General features: G+C 52.4%; 1 pseudogene; it reads left to right on the forward strand.

Moving 5' to 3' along the window:
- The first annotated feature begins 1,715 nt into the window (after window positions 1-1,715).
- Window positions 1,716-8,375, forward strand: LOC146869758 (H-2 class I histocompatibility antigen, Q9 alpha chain-like; annotated as a pseudogene).
- Window positions 8,376-16,507: the final 8,132 nt, after the last annotated feature.

The raw sequence follows: 16,507 nt of genomic DNA on the forward strand, positions 1-16,507 counted from the left end.
TATATTACTTATCAGTTCTCCAAAAGAGCCCTCAATACAAATTCTGACAATTTCGACATTCTTATAAATCATATAAAAAAACAGTTAAATTAAAAAACATGGCTTCCTTCAACTGTAGTTTGTTCTCATCTCTGACACCAAAAAATCATCACTCACCCCCCACCCCCCTACCCCTCCAATCCGCTCCCTCCCCGAACCCCTTCCCCCCTCTCCATCTCTACTCCCAGGAACCCCACCCTCCCCCTCCCTCCACCCACTACACACGGCAAAAGGACCATAGGTCCCTAGTGATGAGGAGCTGGGAGCCCCCCTGGGACTTACCCTCCCTTAAACACCAAAAAAAGAAAGACAATCATAATATATTATTGTGATCAACCAAGGTCAAAAATACGGCTAAACTCAAGACCAGCACAAAGACAGTAAACTCAGAAATTATTGCATCACTCAGGAGAGATGTATCACTCCCTATTTAGCCTCCTGAATTGAGTGCAGGAATTATTTTGCCTGAATCTCGGTTACAAAAAATGTCATCTGCCCCTGATGCAGTACTTTTAACTTAGCTGGGTTGAGCAGAAACACTTGTGCCCCTTTTGCCTGGAACAGAGGCATCAGCAAGCGTAGCTGCCACCTTCGCTCAACCGTAGCCTGGCAAAAATCTGGTTTTACGAAAAATTCGCAACCCTTCCAAATTCTTTTCCTGTTGGGTCTGGCCAAATCGAACACTGCTTCTCGGGCTAAAAAATTATTGAGTGAAATCAAGATAGCACAAGGTTGCACACTAGCCTGTCTTGATTGCTGGCGCTACCTAAAAGGAAAATGGTGGGCTCGCTGTATTTCAACCTTCCACTCCCAGTGTTTTAGTTCAGGAAACGCCTCTGTAAATAGTTCTATGATGAACTGACTGGTGTCCGCGCCTTCTGAGCCCTCTGGTATGCCAAGAATTCGGAGATTGTTCCTTCTCATCCGGTTTTCTAAATCAGAAAGTTTCCAGGCTATGTCGTCCTTCTGCCCTCTAATTGTTTCCGTAATACCCTTTTGCACAGCTAAGTCATCTTCAAGCTTAGAGATTCTCTCCTCAGCCTCTCCTGTCCTAGCTGCTATATCTGAGCAGGCCTTAGCTACCCTTCTGATAGAATTTTGCAGCTGGCGACAGGCCCCTTGGGTACGAGAGCTTTCCGCCCTGGTTTCTGCCTGGTGGACCATAATAATCTGGTCGATAGCATCCAGAGTGACCTCTTTTGGGATATCCTGACTTGAGCTCGAAATAGCTGCGGCATCACTATTCTCAGTCGGTAAATCATTACCGATTTGGTCCGTAAAAGAATAATCCCATGCCATTGCACCTATGGGATCCTGTACCTTACTTCGCAAAGGTTCATCAGGGTTCCACTGATCTTTAATTTTCCGCACAGTTCCTGTCCTAGAAGAGGACTTATCTTCCAGGTTACCCCCCCTCATCATGCCAGCCTGCATTATCACTGTCTTCGTCAACCTAGTCTTTGCTCAGGCTTCCATCTTCAGATGAGGAGGATGGATCAGACATGGAATAAAACTTATCGCCCACTTCATATTCTTTGCCAGGTTCTGAAATGCTCTCAGCTTGATAAGCCCCTTGTAGATTACATCCATTAGTACCAGTCTCACTGCGAGGGTTACTGTTACCATCCTTTTTTCCATCCCCCTGTCTGGCCATCGAGGGGACTGCGATTCCCATAATGCACCTACCAGGTGCGTTAGCTTACTCATTAGACTCGCTAACTTCACTTTCCTTTCCTGGAGTTGTTACTCCGGTAGTGCCAAGATTTTTGTCAATGCACACAGAAGCAGTCAATTGCTCAGTTCCATCGTTCAACATCGCATCACCGCTCGCACAAGAGACTCCTACCTGAACTGGGAACAGCCATTACGGTATCTGGGCCCCTGGTGGAAGAGACAGATACATTTTCCTTTCTGTCAGGCTCGGCCTCTTCAGACTGCATATTCCCCGTTTTCCTGCTTTTCAATGTCTGTGCTTTGAAAAGGGAATGAACCGTCTGCTTCCCTCGATTCAGCGCTGTTTCAGGCATCGAGCCGCTCTGCCCACCGTCCGCTGGTGAAACATCTTTGCCATCCCTTGTAGGACCGCTAATGCCTCCCAGGGGTTCGCGAGTCCTGGCGTCTTCAGCGCCATTCCAGAACTGATGCGAGGGGGATGCTCGAAAAGCACCGCAACACTAAGAAGACCTGCCCGGGTCACACGATATGACTGTTGAAAGTCCTTCTGAAGCAGCAGCAACAAACGCCAGATCATTCCGTCAGGGTTCCGGTGGGCCTCAGCAAAACATAAGAGACGGGAGGAGTCGTCCAGGAAAGTGCTCCGACCCCAGCTCACTCGGCCGGCTGACCAGCCGCCATCTTGCCCGGTTATCCACAGATCTCTGCAGCAAGTGCATTAACCGCAAGAGTAATCTTGCCTTTATTATTATCCCCTAAACGTTGCTAGGCACACAGATCTCTGAAGCAAGTGCATTGACCCCCAGAGTTATCTTGCTAGTACTATTAACGCCCTAAACGTTGCTGGGTATCCACAGATCTTTGCGGCAAGTGCATTAACCGCCAGAGTTATCTTGCTAGTACTATTATGCCCTAAAGATTGCTGGTTATCCACAGATCTCTGCAGCAGGTGCATTAACCACAAGAGTTATCTTGTCTTTATTATTATCCCCTACAAGTTGCTGGGTACACAGATCTCTGCAGCAAGTGCAATAACCACCAGAGTTATCTTGCTAGTACTATTATGCCCTAAAGATTGCTGGTTATCCACAGATCTCTGCAGCAGGTGCATTAACCGCAAGAGTTATCTTGTCTTTATTATTATCCCCTACAAGTTGCTGGGTACACACAGATCTCTGCAGCAAGTGCATTAACCGCCCTAGTTATCTTGCTTGTACTATTATGCCCTAAAAGTTGTTGGGCACACACATCTCTGCAGCAGGTGCTCGAACCCCAGGAGATATTTTAAAACGCAGCCTCTTTGTGATCAGTTTAGTAAACAAGAGCAGATCTAGTGTCATATTTACCCTGGTTACCTTTTTTGTGGCTGAGTTTTAAAAACATAACTGTTGATTGCCAGACTGTTTTTCATGACTCCACCACTCATGATTCCGCCCCTTGCCCCCCTACACACCGGGATCCTTTGTTATGGGGTCCCGGAATATTATTTTCTGATCGCAGCTCTGTGCGTTGAGCTGTTTCACCTGCAGTCATTGGGGTAAAAGCACTGCAGGGCACACTCAGCCTTTAATTCTTGCAGGGTCAATAACAGAGTGGTTTTCGTATGATGCTCTCTTAGTGTTTCTGCCCCTTCCCCTGCTCGAGCAGATGGGGGTGGGGCATTGTATGATACATCCATGGCCCCCACCATCCCCGTTGAAGGGGCGTGGTTGTATGGTTGAAGGGGTGTGGTTATAATTGAATGGGCGTGGTCCTATCATTGAAGGGGCGCGGTTCTATCATTGAATGGGCATGGTTGTATCGTTGAAGGGGTGTGGTTCTATTGTTGAAGGGGTGTGGTTCTATCATTGAAGGGGCGTTGTTATGTGGTTGAAGGGGCGTGGTTATGTAAATATATACCCCACAGTGTCATCACCGCCTCAAACTGTCCAATCGTCGAGAGCTAACACCCCCCCCCCCCGTTAAAGAAGGCGAGGGGGGCAGGGCAGAGACACGATGGGGGGGGGGGCGCTATCCAATGCAGCTCAGTGAGTGTTTTCTCCCCCCCTCCCCACCAGAGACTCAGTGTTTCTGGGATCACGAATGAAGGGGGGGCTAATCTTTTGTTGCTGCGTCGTAGACCCCCCCCCCTTGCCAGACCCACTCTCGCCCCCTTCAGGCTCTCTCCTGTGTTACTTCTCCTCCCCCTCGGCCCCCCCAGTTTATTTGTAAGAGTCACATGCACTGTAGAGGGGGGCGGAGTGTGGGGGCGTTAGTGTTGTGTGGGGGGGCAGAGGGAAGGTATTTCATGTGGGGGGGCGCACTCTCTTCTCAGACCCCTGTCCCTCTCTCCCCCACCAGGCTCGCACTCCCTCCGGTACTTCTTCTCCTCCCTCTCGTGGCCCCTCCCCGGGGTCCCCCAGTTCTCCGAGGTCGGGTACATGGATGACGTCCCCATCGTGGGTTACACCAGTGAGAGCCACAGAGAGGAGCCCCGGGCCCCCAGAATGGAGAGGATCACCGCCGAGGACCCCCAGTACTGGGAGAGGGAGACGGAGAGAACCCAAGGGAACGAGCAGTTGTTAAAGAACCAGTGTGAGGAACGTGATGGACCGAGTCAACCAGACAGGTGAGTGACACTGGGGGAGGGTAACTACTGGGGGTGGCGGCGGGATGGTGACGAACATGTGGGAGTTCAGGGGGGGTTGGAGGAAGGATACAGGGGAGGGGGGCTGACCTGCACGTGATGTATGGCTCTGCATTGAGCTTTACTTGAAGGGGTGGCGATCCAGGAAGAGGGGGTGAGAGGTCAGAGGGGGGGAAGTGTTTGGGAGGTGGAGACCTAGGAAGAGGGGGTGAGAGGTCAGAGGGGGGGGGGGCAGTGTTTGGGGGTGAGTGACCAGGAAGGGGGTGACAGGCGCCGTCCTGTAGACATTTTCAAGCACAGAAGCTGTGGTTGGTTTTTATGTGGGGGGGCATCGGCATCCAAGGGCCTCACTGTTCCTCGCTCCTACTGGGGGTGGGAGGCATCCAAGGACCTCACTGTTCCTCGCTCCTACTCTGACAGAATCTGTGTTGCCTCCTTCAGATCTCACTTTGCCCGTGCCCCCCGCCGCCCCAGCCTCATTGGTGGGGGGGATTCTTGTCTACAGTCACCGTCTGCCTGGAACCCATGCCCCTCCTCGCCCCTCCCCCCTCCTCAGCCCCTCCCCCCTCTATGGGTGGTTTGATGGAGGGGGCGGGGGGGCTCCCCTGACTCTCTGGCTTGAGGTGCCTCACCCTCGCCCCCTCACACTGACCCCCCCTCAGCCCCTCACCCCTCCCCTTCTCAGCCCCCCCACCCCTCTATGGATGGTTCAATGGAGGGTGCGGGCGGGGGCTCCCCTGACTCTCTGGCTTGAGGTGCCTCACCCTCGCCCCCTCACACTGCCCCCCAACCCCTCACCCCTCTATGGATGGTTCAATGGGGGCGCGGGGGCTTCTCTCACTCTCTGACTTGAGGTGCCACACCCTCGCCCCCTCACACTGCCCCTCAGCCCCCCACCCCTCTATGGATGGTTCAACGGAGGGTGCGGCGTCTCCCCTGACTCTGGATTGAGGTGCCACACCCTCGCCCCCTCACACTGCCTCCCCCCCAGCCCCTCACCCCTCTATGGATGGTTCAACGGAGGGTGCGGGGTCCCCTGAATCTCTGGCTTGAGGTGCCACATCCTCGCCCCCTCACACTGCCCCCCTCCTCAGCCCCTCACCCCTCTATGGATGGTTGAATGGGATGTGGGGGCTCCCCTCACTCTCTGGCTTGAGTTGCCACACCCTCGTCCCCTTCACACTGCCCCTCCCCCTCAGGCCCCAGTGGTGTTTGGCTGCTCCGGGTGAAGCGGAGGGGGTTATGGCTCCCCCCCCCCCCTCTACCTGGAGACATCGGACCGTCTCTCTGCCTCCCCCCCCCGCTCTCATTTCATTTGCTTCTGGTCTCCGGACCTTAACTTCACTCTCTGCTGCTCCCCCTCAGGCACAGTCTGTCTGCCCCCCCACCCTCCAGAGGGGGCTCCTCTCACTGTCTGTGCCTGGAGGTGTCTGCTCCTCCCTCAGCCCCTCCTGCTCCTCCCTCTCAGGTCTCCACATGTTCCAGTGGATGATAGGCTGTGGGAAGGGGCGGGGGTTCTGAGGGTGCGCGTGAGGGGGGGCTGTGTCTTCCTTCAGCCTCTGCCTACAGGTGTCAGACCTCTCCTCAGTCCCTCACTCTCCTCTCCCCCTCCCTCGGGTCTCAACATGGTCCAGTCCATGTACTGCTGTGAGCTCCGGGTGGACGGGTCCGTCAGGGGGTTCCTACAATTTGCCTTCGATGGACACGACTTCCTCAGCTTCGACAAGGACAGACAGACCTATATGGCAGCCATGGATGCGGCCAGGATCACACAGCACCGGTGAAACTCGGAGCGGATCAACGCCCAGCGAGATAAGGACTACCTGGAGGGGAGGTGCATAGAGTACCTGAAGAAATACCTGAAGCTGGGAGAGGAGCAGCTGCAGAGAGGTGGGTTATGGGAGTTTATATATCGCTTACTGCCCCCACCAGGCACTGACTCCTCTCTGTGCACAGGCACTGGCAGCGCAGAGAGGTGGGTTATGGGGTTTACATAGCGCTTACTGTCCCCACCAGGCACTGACTCCTCTCTGTGCCCAGGCACTGGCACCGCAGAGAGATGGGTTATGGGGGTTTATATAGCGCTTACTGCCCCCACCAGGCGCTGACTCCTCTCTGTGCACAGGCACTGGCAGTGCAGAAAGGTGGGTTAGGGGGGTTTATATAGCGCTTACTGCCCCCACCAGGCGTCGGCTCCTCTGAGTGCACAGAGGTTCCGTGTGTCTTGTTTTCGCCTGTCAGATACCATCTGACAGTGGTGAGTTTTTAGATACCGAGGCGATATCCTCATTACTCCACATTCATTTTGAGTATTTTTAGTCGCTGTTTTGGTTGTCTTATTGATGTGGGACGCTTTGTCACAGTTGAGGTTGGATCACAAGGTCAGCGCTGTGATAGGCCGCGGGTTGCGGTCAATTTGGTTTGCGGAAATGTCAGCAAGTTTTAATCGCAGAGTCTTGTATTCGTCTGCCAAGTGTCTTCTGGTGGTGATGAGATTTTGATGGCTGCCGCGGCGGTTGCCTTCTGACAGTGATGAGTTTTGGGTACCTGCCGGGGCGATTTGCCCTCAGGCAGTGATGAGTTTTGGGATGCTGTGTTGCTGTTTCAGTTTCACAAGTTTAGCGCTTCGATGGGCCTCGGTTAGCGGTCAAATGGGTTTGTAGAAATGTCTGCAAGTTTCCTGATCAGTGGGTTATCTTTTTGATCCCGTCCTTTGTAGAATGTCCTGTTGAGTTTGCGGAGATGGTCGTCCAACATCTCAACGCCTAGGTCTCTGTGGAGGTCTGCTGTTCTTGTGAAGATTGGAGCACCTGCTGCAATCCGTAAGGCCCTGCTCTGTAGTCTCTGCAGGTCTTTCCGATGCTGCGGGCGGCAGCCACTCCAAACTGGTGAAGCGTACGTCATGGTTGGTCAAATTATTGCGGTGATTACTCGCACCTTGCTCTGCAAGGGCATCGACTTGGTCTTCAGGAGTGGGTATAATGCAGACAGTTTTGTTGCTGCTTTCTGGCAGGTCTTCTCTATGTGGTTTCTCCATGTGAGTTTAGAGTCCAGAGTCACCCCCAGGTAGGAGCTGCTGTTTTCCCATTTGATCTCGTCCCCGTTGGGTGTTTTCTGTTCAGCTTCCTGGTGAATAATGTTGCTGTGGTTTTGCTAGTGTTGAGGGTGATCTGCCAGTCGCTGTACCATTCAGAGAGTCTGCTGAGTGATGACTCAAGGTTCTTAGCCACTTCCTGTTCGCTGAAGGATTGGGAGATGTCTGCAGAATCATCTGCGTAAAGAGCCAGATCAGTCTTCTTTAGGTCCTTGGGGATGTCGTTTGTGAATATGTTAAAGAGGAATGGTCCTAGAATTGATCCCTGAGGCCCTCCAGCAAGGATTGGGTGTGGCGTTGAGCATTCGTCTCGTACTGCCACGTGGAAGGTCCGTTTCGACAAGTAGCTAGACAGCAGTTTAATCAGGTAGCTTGGAAACTTGAGCTTGATAAGTTTGCAAAGCAGTCCCTCATGCCATACTCGGTCGAATGCTTTGGCTACATCCAGAAAGACTACTCCAGTGGACTTGTTGATGTTGAATCCATGGCTGATGATGTCCACAACTCTGAGGAGTTGGTGATTGGTCGAGTGGTCTTTCCGGAACCCAAACTGTTCTTTGGCGAGGAGGTTTTCGCTTGTCGCAAAGTCCACAAGACGGGCAAGGATAACTGTTTCGAAGGGCTTTGATAGGCCAGATAGCAGACTTATAGGGCGGTAATTTGCAGGATCTCGTAGTGGTTTCCCAGCCTTGGGGAATACGATGACTCTTGCTTCTTTCCAGGCATTAGGGAAATACTGGTGCTGCATACAGGTGTTGAATATCTCAGCAAGGTGATCCACTGCGGCATCTGGGAGCATCTTGATGGCTTGGTTGACTATTCTGTCCTTTCCTGGTGCCTTGCCGTTTTTTAGTGTCTTTACCAGGACCGATAACTCGCCTGTGGAGCATTCCTCAATGTTTGCAGCTTCGGTTTCTGGTGGGTGCTCCCGGTGGTGCTTAGCGACCTCTTGCTCAACTTCTGCTGCCAGTTTGCTAGCCTGGTTAGGCCTGAAGGATGCCTCCAACGTGTCAGCAAAGACCTCAGCCTTGTCCCTGTTGCTGCATGCCAGGTGAGTCTTCCCTTGTATCGGTGGGTTTGGTTCCTTCTTCCCAGTCAAGCGTCGGTTCATTCTCCAGAGAGAGTTGTCCAAGTCCTTTAAGTTAGCCGTAGCTGCTTCCCACTTTTCACCACTTCAGCTGTCTTGTCAGCTCGTATTTCTTCAGCAGGTCGGGGGTGCGATTCCTTTGCCACTCTCTCCGGGCTCTGTTCTTGTCAGCAATCGACTGCTTGATGCCCTTCGGGAGGTCGTAGAAAGAGCAGCGTTGGAGTTTCTGCTCAAGAACGCTGCGCTCGATGGCAGTGTGGACTGCAGCTGTGAAGTGGTGAACCGCCTGGTCAATGTCTTCAATGCAGCGTAGGGGGCCAGGGGCCAGTGTCTCCTCCAGGCTTCTCTTTTATAGGCTCCAGTCTGCCTTCTTGTAGTTGTGTCTGGTGCCCTGTTGCTGGTCTTCAAGCACGTCGCCAACTGTGATCAACACTGGGTTGTGGTCGGACGTCAGTGCAGTTAAGGTTTCCAGCTCCATGGACTGGGAGAGATTCTTCATGACGACTGTGTCCAGAACGTCCGGTTTATGCAGTACAGAGCCTGGATAGTGTGTTGGTTGAGTTGGGCCAGCCACTACAAAGTCCTCCTTCTTTGAGTGGGCAAGTAGAGCGTGTCCTTTGCTGTTTGCCACGCGAGAGTTCCAGCACTGGTGCTTGGCATTTAGGTCTCCGCCAATTAATGTTGGGATGCGGGGGTCCAATAAAGCATCCAAGTCCTTTGGGCTTAGCTTGCCTGGGGGTGAGTAGGCGGCAATCAGCCGTAGGGGGCCTGCAGATGTCTGGATCTGTATGCCAGTTGCTTCAATACTCCCCACTGGTGGTAGTGAGATCTCGTGGTGCTTCACTTTTGTGCTGACAATCACCGCTGTTCCTCCGCCTTTGGCTCCGGTGGTGCGGTCTGTGCGGTACACCCTGTGGTTTGCTAAGTTGAGCTTCTGGCTTCCTTGGAGATGGGTCTCGGAGATAAGCGCTATACTCTCATCCATGGTTTCCATCAGGTGCAGGAGTTCTGCAGTTTTCTTCTGAATGCTATTCGCATTCCACATCAAGAAGAGGGAGTTTCCTTTAGATTGTGCTGCCATTGCGGGTGTTTTCTTCCCATTTGATCTCGTCCCCGTTGGGTGTTTTCTGTTCAGCTTCCTGGTGAATAATGTTGCTGTGGTTTTGCTAGTGTTGAGGGTGATCTGCCAGTCGCTGTACCATTCAGAGAGTCTGCTGAGTGATGACTCAAGGTTCTTAGCCACTTCCTGTTCGCTGAAGGATTGGGAGATGTCTGCAGAATCATCTGCGTAAAGAGCCAGATCAGTCTTCTTTAGGTCCTTGGGGATGTCGTTTGTGAATATGTTAAAGAGGAATGGTCCTAGAATTGATCCCTGAGGCCCTCCAGCAAGGATTGGGTGTGGCGTTGAGCATTCGTCTCGTACTGCCACGTGGAAGGTCCGTTTCGACAAGTAGCTAGACAGCAGTTTAATCAGGTAGCTTGGAAACTTGAGCTTGATAAGTTTGCAAAGCAGTCCCTCATGCCATACTCGGTCGAATGCTTTGGCTACATCCAGAAAGACTACTCCAGTGGACTTGTTGATGTTGAATCCATGGCTGATGATGTCCACAACTCTGAGGAGTTGGTGATTGGTCGAGTGGTCTTTCCGGAACCCAAACTGTTCTTTGGCGAGGAGGTTTTCGCTTGTCGCAAAGTCCACAAGACGGGCAAGGATAACTGTTTCGAAGGGCTTTGATAGGCCAGATAGCAGACTTATAGGGCGGTAATTTGCAGGATCTCGTAGTGGTTTCCCAGCCTTGGGGAATACGATGACTCTTGCTTCTTTCCAGGCATTAGGGAAATACTGGTGCTGCATACAGGTGTTGAATATCTCAGCAAGGTGATCCACTGCGGCATCTGGGAGCATCTTGATGGCTTGGTTGACTATTCTGTCCTTTCCTGGTGCCTTGCCGTTTTTTAGTGTCTTTACCAGGACCGATAACTCGCCTGTGGAGCATTCCTCAATGTTTGCAGCTTCGGTTTCTGGTGGGTGCTCCCGGTGGTGCTTAGCGACCTCTTGCTCAACTTCTGCTGCCAGTTTGCTAGCCTGGTTAGGCCTGAAGGATGCCTCCAACGTGTCAGCAAAGACCTCAGCCTTGTCCCTGTTGCTGCATGCCAGGTGAGTCTTCCCTTGTATCGGTGGGTTTGGTTCCTTCTTCCCAGTCAAGCGTCGGTTCATTCTCCAGAGAGAGTTGTCCAAGTCCTTTAAGTTAGCCGTAGCTGCTTCCCACTTTTCACCACTTCAGCTGTCTTGTCAGCTCGTATTTCTTCAGCAGGTCGGGGGTGCGATTTCTTTGCCACTCTCTCCGGGCTCTGTTCTTGTCAGCAATCGACTGCTTGATGCCCTTCGGGAGGTCGTAGAAAGAGCAGCGTTGGAGTTTCTGCTCAAGAACGCTGCGCTCGATGGCAGTGTGGACTGCAGCTGTGAAGTGGTGGACCGCCTGGTCAATGTCTTCAATGCAGCGTAGGGGGCCAGGGGCCAGTGTCTCCTCCAGGCTTCTCTTTTATAGGCTCCAGTCTGCCTTCTTGTAGTTGTGTCTGGTGCCCTGTTGCTGGTCTTCAAGCACGTCGCCAACTGTGATCAACACTGGGTTGTGGTCGGACGTCAGTGCAGTTAAGGTTTCCAGCTCCATGGACTGGGAGAGATTCTTCATGACGACTGTGTCCAGAACGTCCGGTTTATGCAGTACAGAGCCTGGATAGTGTGTTGGTTGAGTTGGGCCAGCCACTACAAAGTCCTCCTTCTTTGAGTGGGCAAGTAGAGCGTGTCCTTTGCTGTTTGCCACGCGAGAGTTCCAGCACTGGTGCTTGGCATTTAGGTCTCCGCCAATTAATGTTGGGATGCGGGGGTCCAATAAAGCATCCAAGTCCTTTGGGCTTAGCTTGCCTGGGGGTGAGTAGGCGGCAATCAGCCGTAGGGGGCCTGCAGATGTCTGGATCTGTATGCCAGTTGCTTCAATACTCCCCACTGGTGGTAGTGAGATCTCGTGGTGCTTCACTTTTGTGCTGACAATCACCGCTGTTCCTCCGCCCTTGGCTCCGGTGGTGCGGTCTGTGCGGTACACCCTGTGGTTTGCTAAGTTGAGCTTCTGGCTTCCTTGGAGATGGGTCTCGGAGATAAGCGCTATACTCTCATCCATGGTTTCCATCAGGTGCAGGAGTTCTGCAGTTTTCTTCTGAATGCTATTCGCATTCCACATCAAGAAGAGGGAGTTTCCTTTAGATTGTGATGCCATTGCGGGTGTTTTCTTCACCGTGGGAAAGTCCGGCGATGATATTCGCCACCATTGTCACCAAAGGGTGGATGGTTAGGTCTGCGACTGTTTTCGCAATCTTCGTGATGAGTTCCTGCCAGTTGATGGCTGAGCCTATTTCACAGGATGGTGCTGGGGCAGTTGGTGGTGGTGTTGTTGGTGGTGGTGGTGGGCTGTCCTGTTTGGGTCCTCTTACTTCTGCATATGTTCTTCCATCCACACGTGCGTCGCTTTGGCTGTTGGTAGAATTGCCAGTTGGGATCCTGTGTGCCAACGCGGGTTTGTAATTCATCCTTTGTCCCTGGTCTGTTGCAGTTGAGTGTGGGGAAGTCTTTTGTGGTTGGGGTGGTTTGCGCGGTCCATCCTTCTTTGCCTTCTGCAGGTAGGGACAGCCGCGATAGCTTGCTGGGTGGGGTCCTGTGCAGTTAGCACATATTGCTGGTTCGGTTTCACGGTTCCTAGTGCATTGGTTAGAGGTGTGCTCGCCTCCACAGCATACGCACTTTGGCTTCTGGTGGCAGAAAGCAGAGGTGTGCCCCAAGCGCTGGCAGTTGTAGCACATGACCGGTCCTCGTTTTCCTCTAGGTGCTTCTGTGGTGACGGTGCAACTGCAGAGCCGTGTGACTGCTGAGAGGTCTGCTGGCTTCCCATCCTGGCTTGCCGACAGGGTTACCACAAAGAGGGGAAACTTCTTGTTCTTGTCCCCTGGAGAGACGATCTGCGTTATATTTTTGACTGGAAGTCCAAGTTCCGATAAGACCTGAGTGATGTGCCCAAGGGATGCGTTTGCTGGTAGCCCGCATATTACAAAGCGCTGAGCTTTTGCAGCGATCAGTGAAAAGGTGTGGTACTCCATTTTCTGTTCTGTGAGCATGGTGGTCACGCTCCTGTAGTCCTCCGGTGTGGTGAGCATGATCTTGGCGTGGTCCTGCCAGGGCTTGATTGTGAAGGGGGCGGTGCAGTGTTCCTCCAGTAGCTCCACGAGGTCCTTGTGGGTGGCTAAGTTCTTCAGGATGATGGGAGGGATCCGTAGTCGCTTTGTGGGACCTGAAGAGGTCCCGGGTTCAGATGCCGTGTTGTCCTGGGGGTGGGTGTCATTGTCCTGGGTGCTTTGGAGAACCAGGTAGCGGTTTGAGGTTGGAATCACGTTGTTTGCGGGGGGTGCGCGGGGAAGCTTTGCTGCTTTTTCTGGTGAGTTCGGGCACGACTCACGTCCTCTCTTTGCCGTGGTCTTCCATTCCATGTCGTCTTCTTTGGTGTTGACGGATTGAGCCGTGACGTCTGACTCCATGGTTGGTGCTGCTTGGTGGGGGTGCAGTGGAGCGCCTTGGGTGGCCGGGCGAGCCAGAGGGCGAAGGCCGAGCTTTGGGGTTCAGCCGCACAGGGTATGGACTCTCAGTCCCTCTCCACTGCGGTGCGCAGCCTGGCCCCGGTCAAGCCAGGGAGGTGCAGGCCCAGCACCTTAGAGGAGTGGGAGAGAGGGCGTAGCGAAGCGCGAGTCTCCCCCCGAAAATCAGAGCGCAAAAGAATCAAGCAATCAAGCAGGGCGCGTAAATGATGAATCTCAGTGCAAAATTAATTAGTCAAACAGAGCGCATAAATGATAAAATACACTCTGAATAAAAATCAATCAAGCAGAGCGCATAGATGATAAATTGCAATCTGGATGTAAAATCAATCAAGCAGAGCGCATAAATGATAAATTGCAATCTGGATGTAAAATCAATCAAGCAGAGCGCATAAATGATAAAATGCAATCTGAATGTAAAGTCAATCAGGCAGAGCGCATCAATAATACATTGTAATCAGATTATAAAATGAAACAGAGCAAGTTTAAGCTAGCAATCACGCAAAAATCGGCATAAAAGGTAAGTAAAGCAGGGAAGCAGGGCCCATCTATCACAAAGGATAGAAAATGGCGCTTACCAGGTCGACTTGCTGGCTGGCTGCTTGGCAGGGATCATTGGGGTCAGTCCTCAGGCCTTCTCTGCTGCTGGGAAGAAACCACGAGCGTCGCTGATGCAGGGATCACCACCGGAGGCACCTCCGATGCAGGAAGATCCGATCCGCCGATGCAGTAAGGTCTGGTCATCTCGGCGCTGGCACTGAATCAAAATGGCCTCCCAGGAACGTCGGGTCATCGTCTCACGCAGCACAACAAGGAACGTCCGATCATGGTCATCGCAGAATCACAAATCGAGTGCACAGAGGTGGGTTATGGGGGGGTTTATATAGCGCTTACTGCCCCACCAGGCACTAAGTCCTCTCAGTACACAGGCACTGACAGTGCAGAGGAGTGGGTTATGGGCGTTTATATAGCGCTTACTGCCCCCACCAGGCGCTGACTCCTCTCTGTGCACAGGCACTGGCAGTGCAGAGAGGTGGCTTAGGGGGGTTTATATAGCGCTTACTGCCCCCACCAGGCGTCGGCTCCTCTGAGTGCACAGAGGTTCCGTGTGTCTTGTTTTCGCCTGTCAGATACCATCTGACAGTGGTGAGTTTTCGGATACCGAGGCGATAGCCTCATTACTCCACATTCATTTTGAGTATTTTTAGTCGCTGTTTTGGTTGTCTTATTGATGTGTGACGCTTTGTCACAGTTGAGGTTGGATCACAAGGTCAGCGCTGTGATAGGCCGCGGGTTGCGGTCAATTTGGTTTGCGGAAATGTCAGCACGTTTTAATCGCAGAGTCTTGTATTCGTCTGCCAAGTGTCTTCTGGTGGTGATGAGATTTTGATGGCTGCCGCGGCGGTTGCCTTCTGACAGTGATGAGTTTTGGGTACCTGCCGGGGCGATTTGCCCTCAGGCCGTGATGAGTTTTGGGATGCTGTGTTGCTGTTTCAGTTTCACAAGTTTAGCGCTTCGATGGGCCTCGGGTAGCGGTCAAATGGGTTTGTAGAAATGTCTGCAAGTTTCCTGATCAGTGGGTTATCTTTTTGATCCAGTCCTTTGTAGAATGTCCTGTTGAGTGTGCGGAGATGGTCGTCCAACATCTCAACGCCTAGGTCTCTGGAGGTCTGCTGTTCTTGTGAAGATTGGAGCACCTGCTGCAATCCGTAAGGCCCTGCTCTGTAGTCTCTGCAGGTCTTTCAGATGCTGCGGGCGGCAGCCACTCCAAACTGGTGAAGCGTACGTCATGGTTGGTCGAATTATTGCGGTGATTACTCGCACCTTGCTCTGCAAGGGCATCGACTTGGTCTTCAGGAGTGGGTATAATGCAGACAGTTTTGTTGCTGCTTTCTGGCAGGTCTTCTCTATGTGGTTTCTCCATGTGAGTTTAGAGTCCAGAGTCACCCCCAGGTAGGAGCTGCTGTTTTCCCATTTGATCTCGTCCCCGTTGAGGAGGATCGCTGGGTGTTTTCTGTTCAGCTTCCTGGTGAATAATGTTTCTGTGGTTTTGCTAGTGTTCAGGGTGATCTGCCAGTCGCTGTACCACTCAGAGAGTCTGCTGAGTGATGACTCAAGGTTCTTAGCCACTTCCTGTTCACTGAAGGATTGGGAGATGACTGCAGCATCGTCGGCGTAAAGAGCCAGATCAGTCTTCTTTAGGCCCGTGGGGATGTTGTTTGTGAATATGTTAAAGAGGAATGGTCCTAGGATTGATCCCTGTAGCACTCCAGCAAGGATTGGGAGTGGCGTTGAGCATTCGTCTCGTACTGCCACATGGAAGGTCCGTTTCGACAAGTAGCTAGACAGCAGTTTAATCAGATAGCTTGGAAACTTGAGCTTGATAAGTTTGCAAAGCAGCCCCTCATGCCATACTCGGTTGAATGCTTTGGCTACATCCAGAAAGACTACTCCAGTGGACTTGTTGATGTTGAATCCATGGCTGATGATGTCCACAACTCTGAGGAGTTGGTGATTGGTCGAGTGGTCTTTCCGGAACCCAAACTGTTCTTTGGCGAGGAGGTTTTCGCTTGTCGCAAAGTCCACAAGACGGGCAAGGATAACTGTTTCGAAGGGCTTTGATAGGCCAGATAGCAGACTTATAGGGCGGTAATTTGCAGGATCTCGTAGTGGTTTCCCAGCCTTGGGGAATACGATGACTCTTGCTTCTTTCCAGGCATTAGGGAAATACTGGTGCTGCATACAGGTGTTGAATATCTCAGCAAGGTGATCCACTGCGGCATCTGGGAGCATCTTGATGGCTTGGTTGACTATTCTGTCCTTTCCTGGTGCCTTGCCGTTTTTTAGTGTCTTTACCAGGACCGATAACTCGCCTGTGGAGCATTCCTCAATGTTTGGAGCTCGGTTTCTGGTGGGTGCTCCCGGTGGTGCTTAGCGACCTCTTGCTCAACTTCTGCTGCCAGTTTGCTAGCCTGGTTAGGCCTGAAGGATGCCTCCAACGTGTCAGCAAAGACCTCAGCCTTGTCCCTGTTGCTGCATGCCAGGTGAGTCTTCCCTTGTATCGGTGGGTTTGGTTCCTTCTTCCCAGTCAAGCGTCGGTTCATTCTCCAGAGAGAGTTGTCCAAGTCCTTTAAGTTAGCTGTAGCTGCTTCCCACTTTTCACCTCTGTGCTGGCTTATTTGCATCTTCAGCTGTCTTGTCAGCTCGTATTTCTTCAGCAGGTCGGGGGTGCGATTCCTTTGCCACTCTCTCCGGGCTCTGTTCTTGTCAGCAATCGACTGCTTGATGCCCTTCGGGAGGTCGTAGATAGAGCAGCGTTGGAGTTTCTGCTCGAGTACGCTGCGCT

This window comes from Triturus cristatus, chromosome 1_1, assembly GCF_964204655.1.
Source record: "Triturus cristatus chromosome 1_1, aTriCri1.1, whole genome shotgun sequence".
NCBI lineage: Eukaryota > Metazoa > Chordata > Amphibia > Caudata > Salamandridae > Triturus > Triturus cristatus.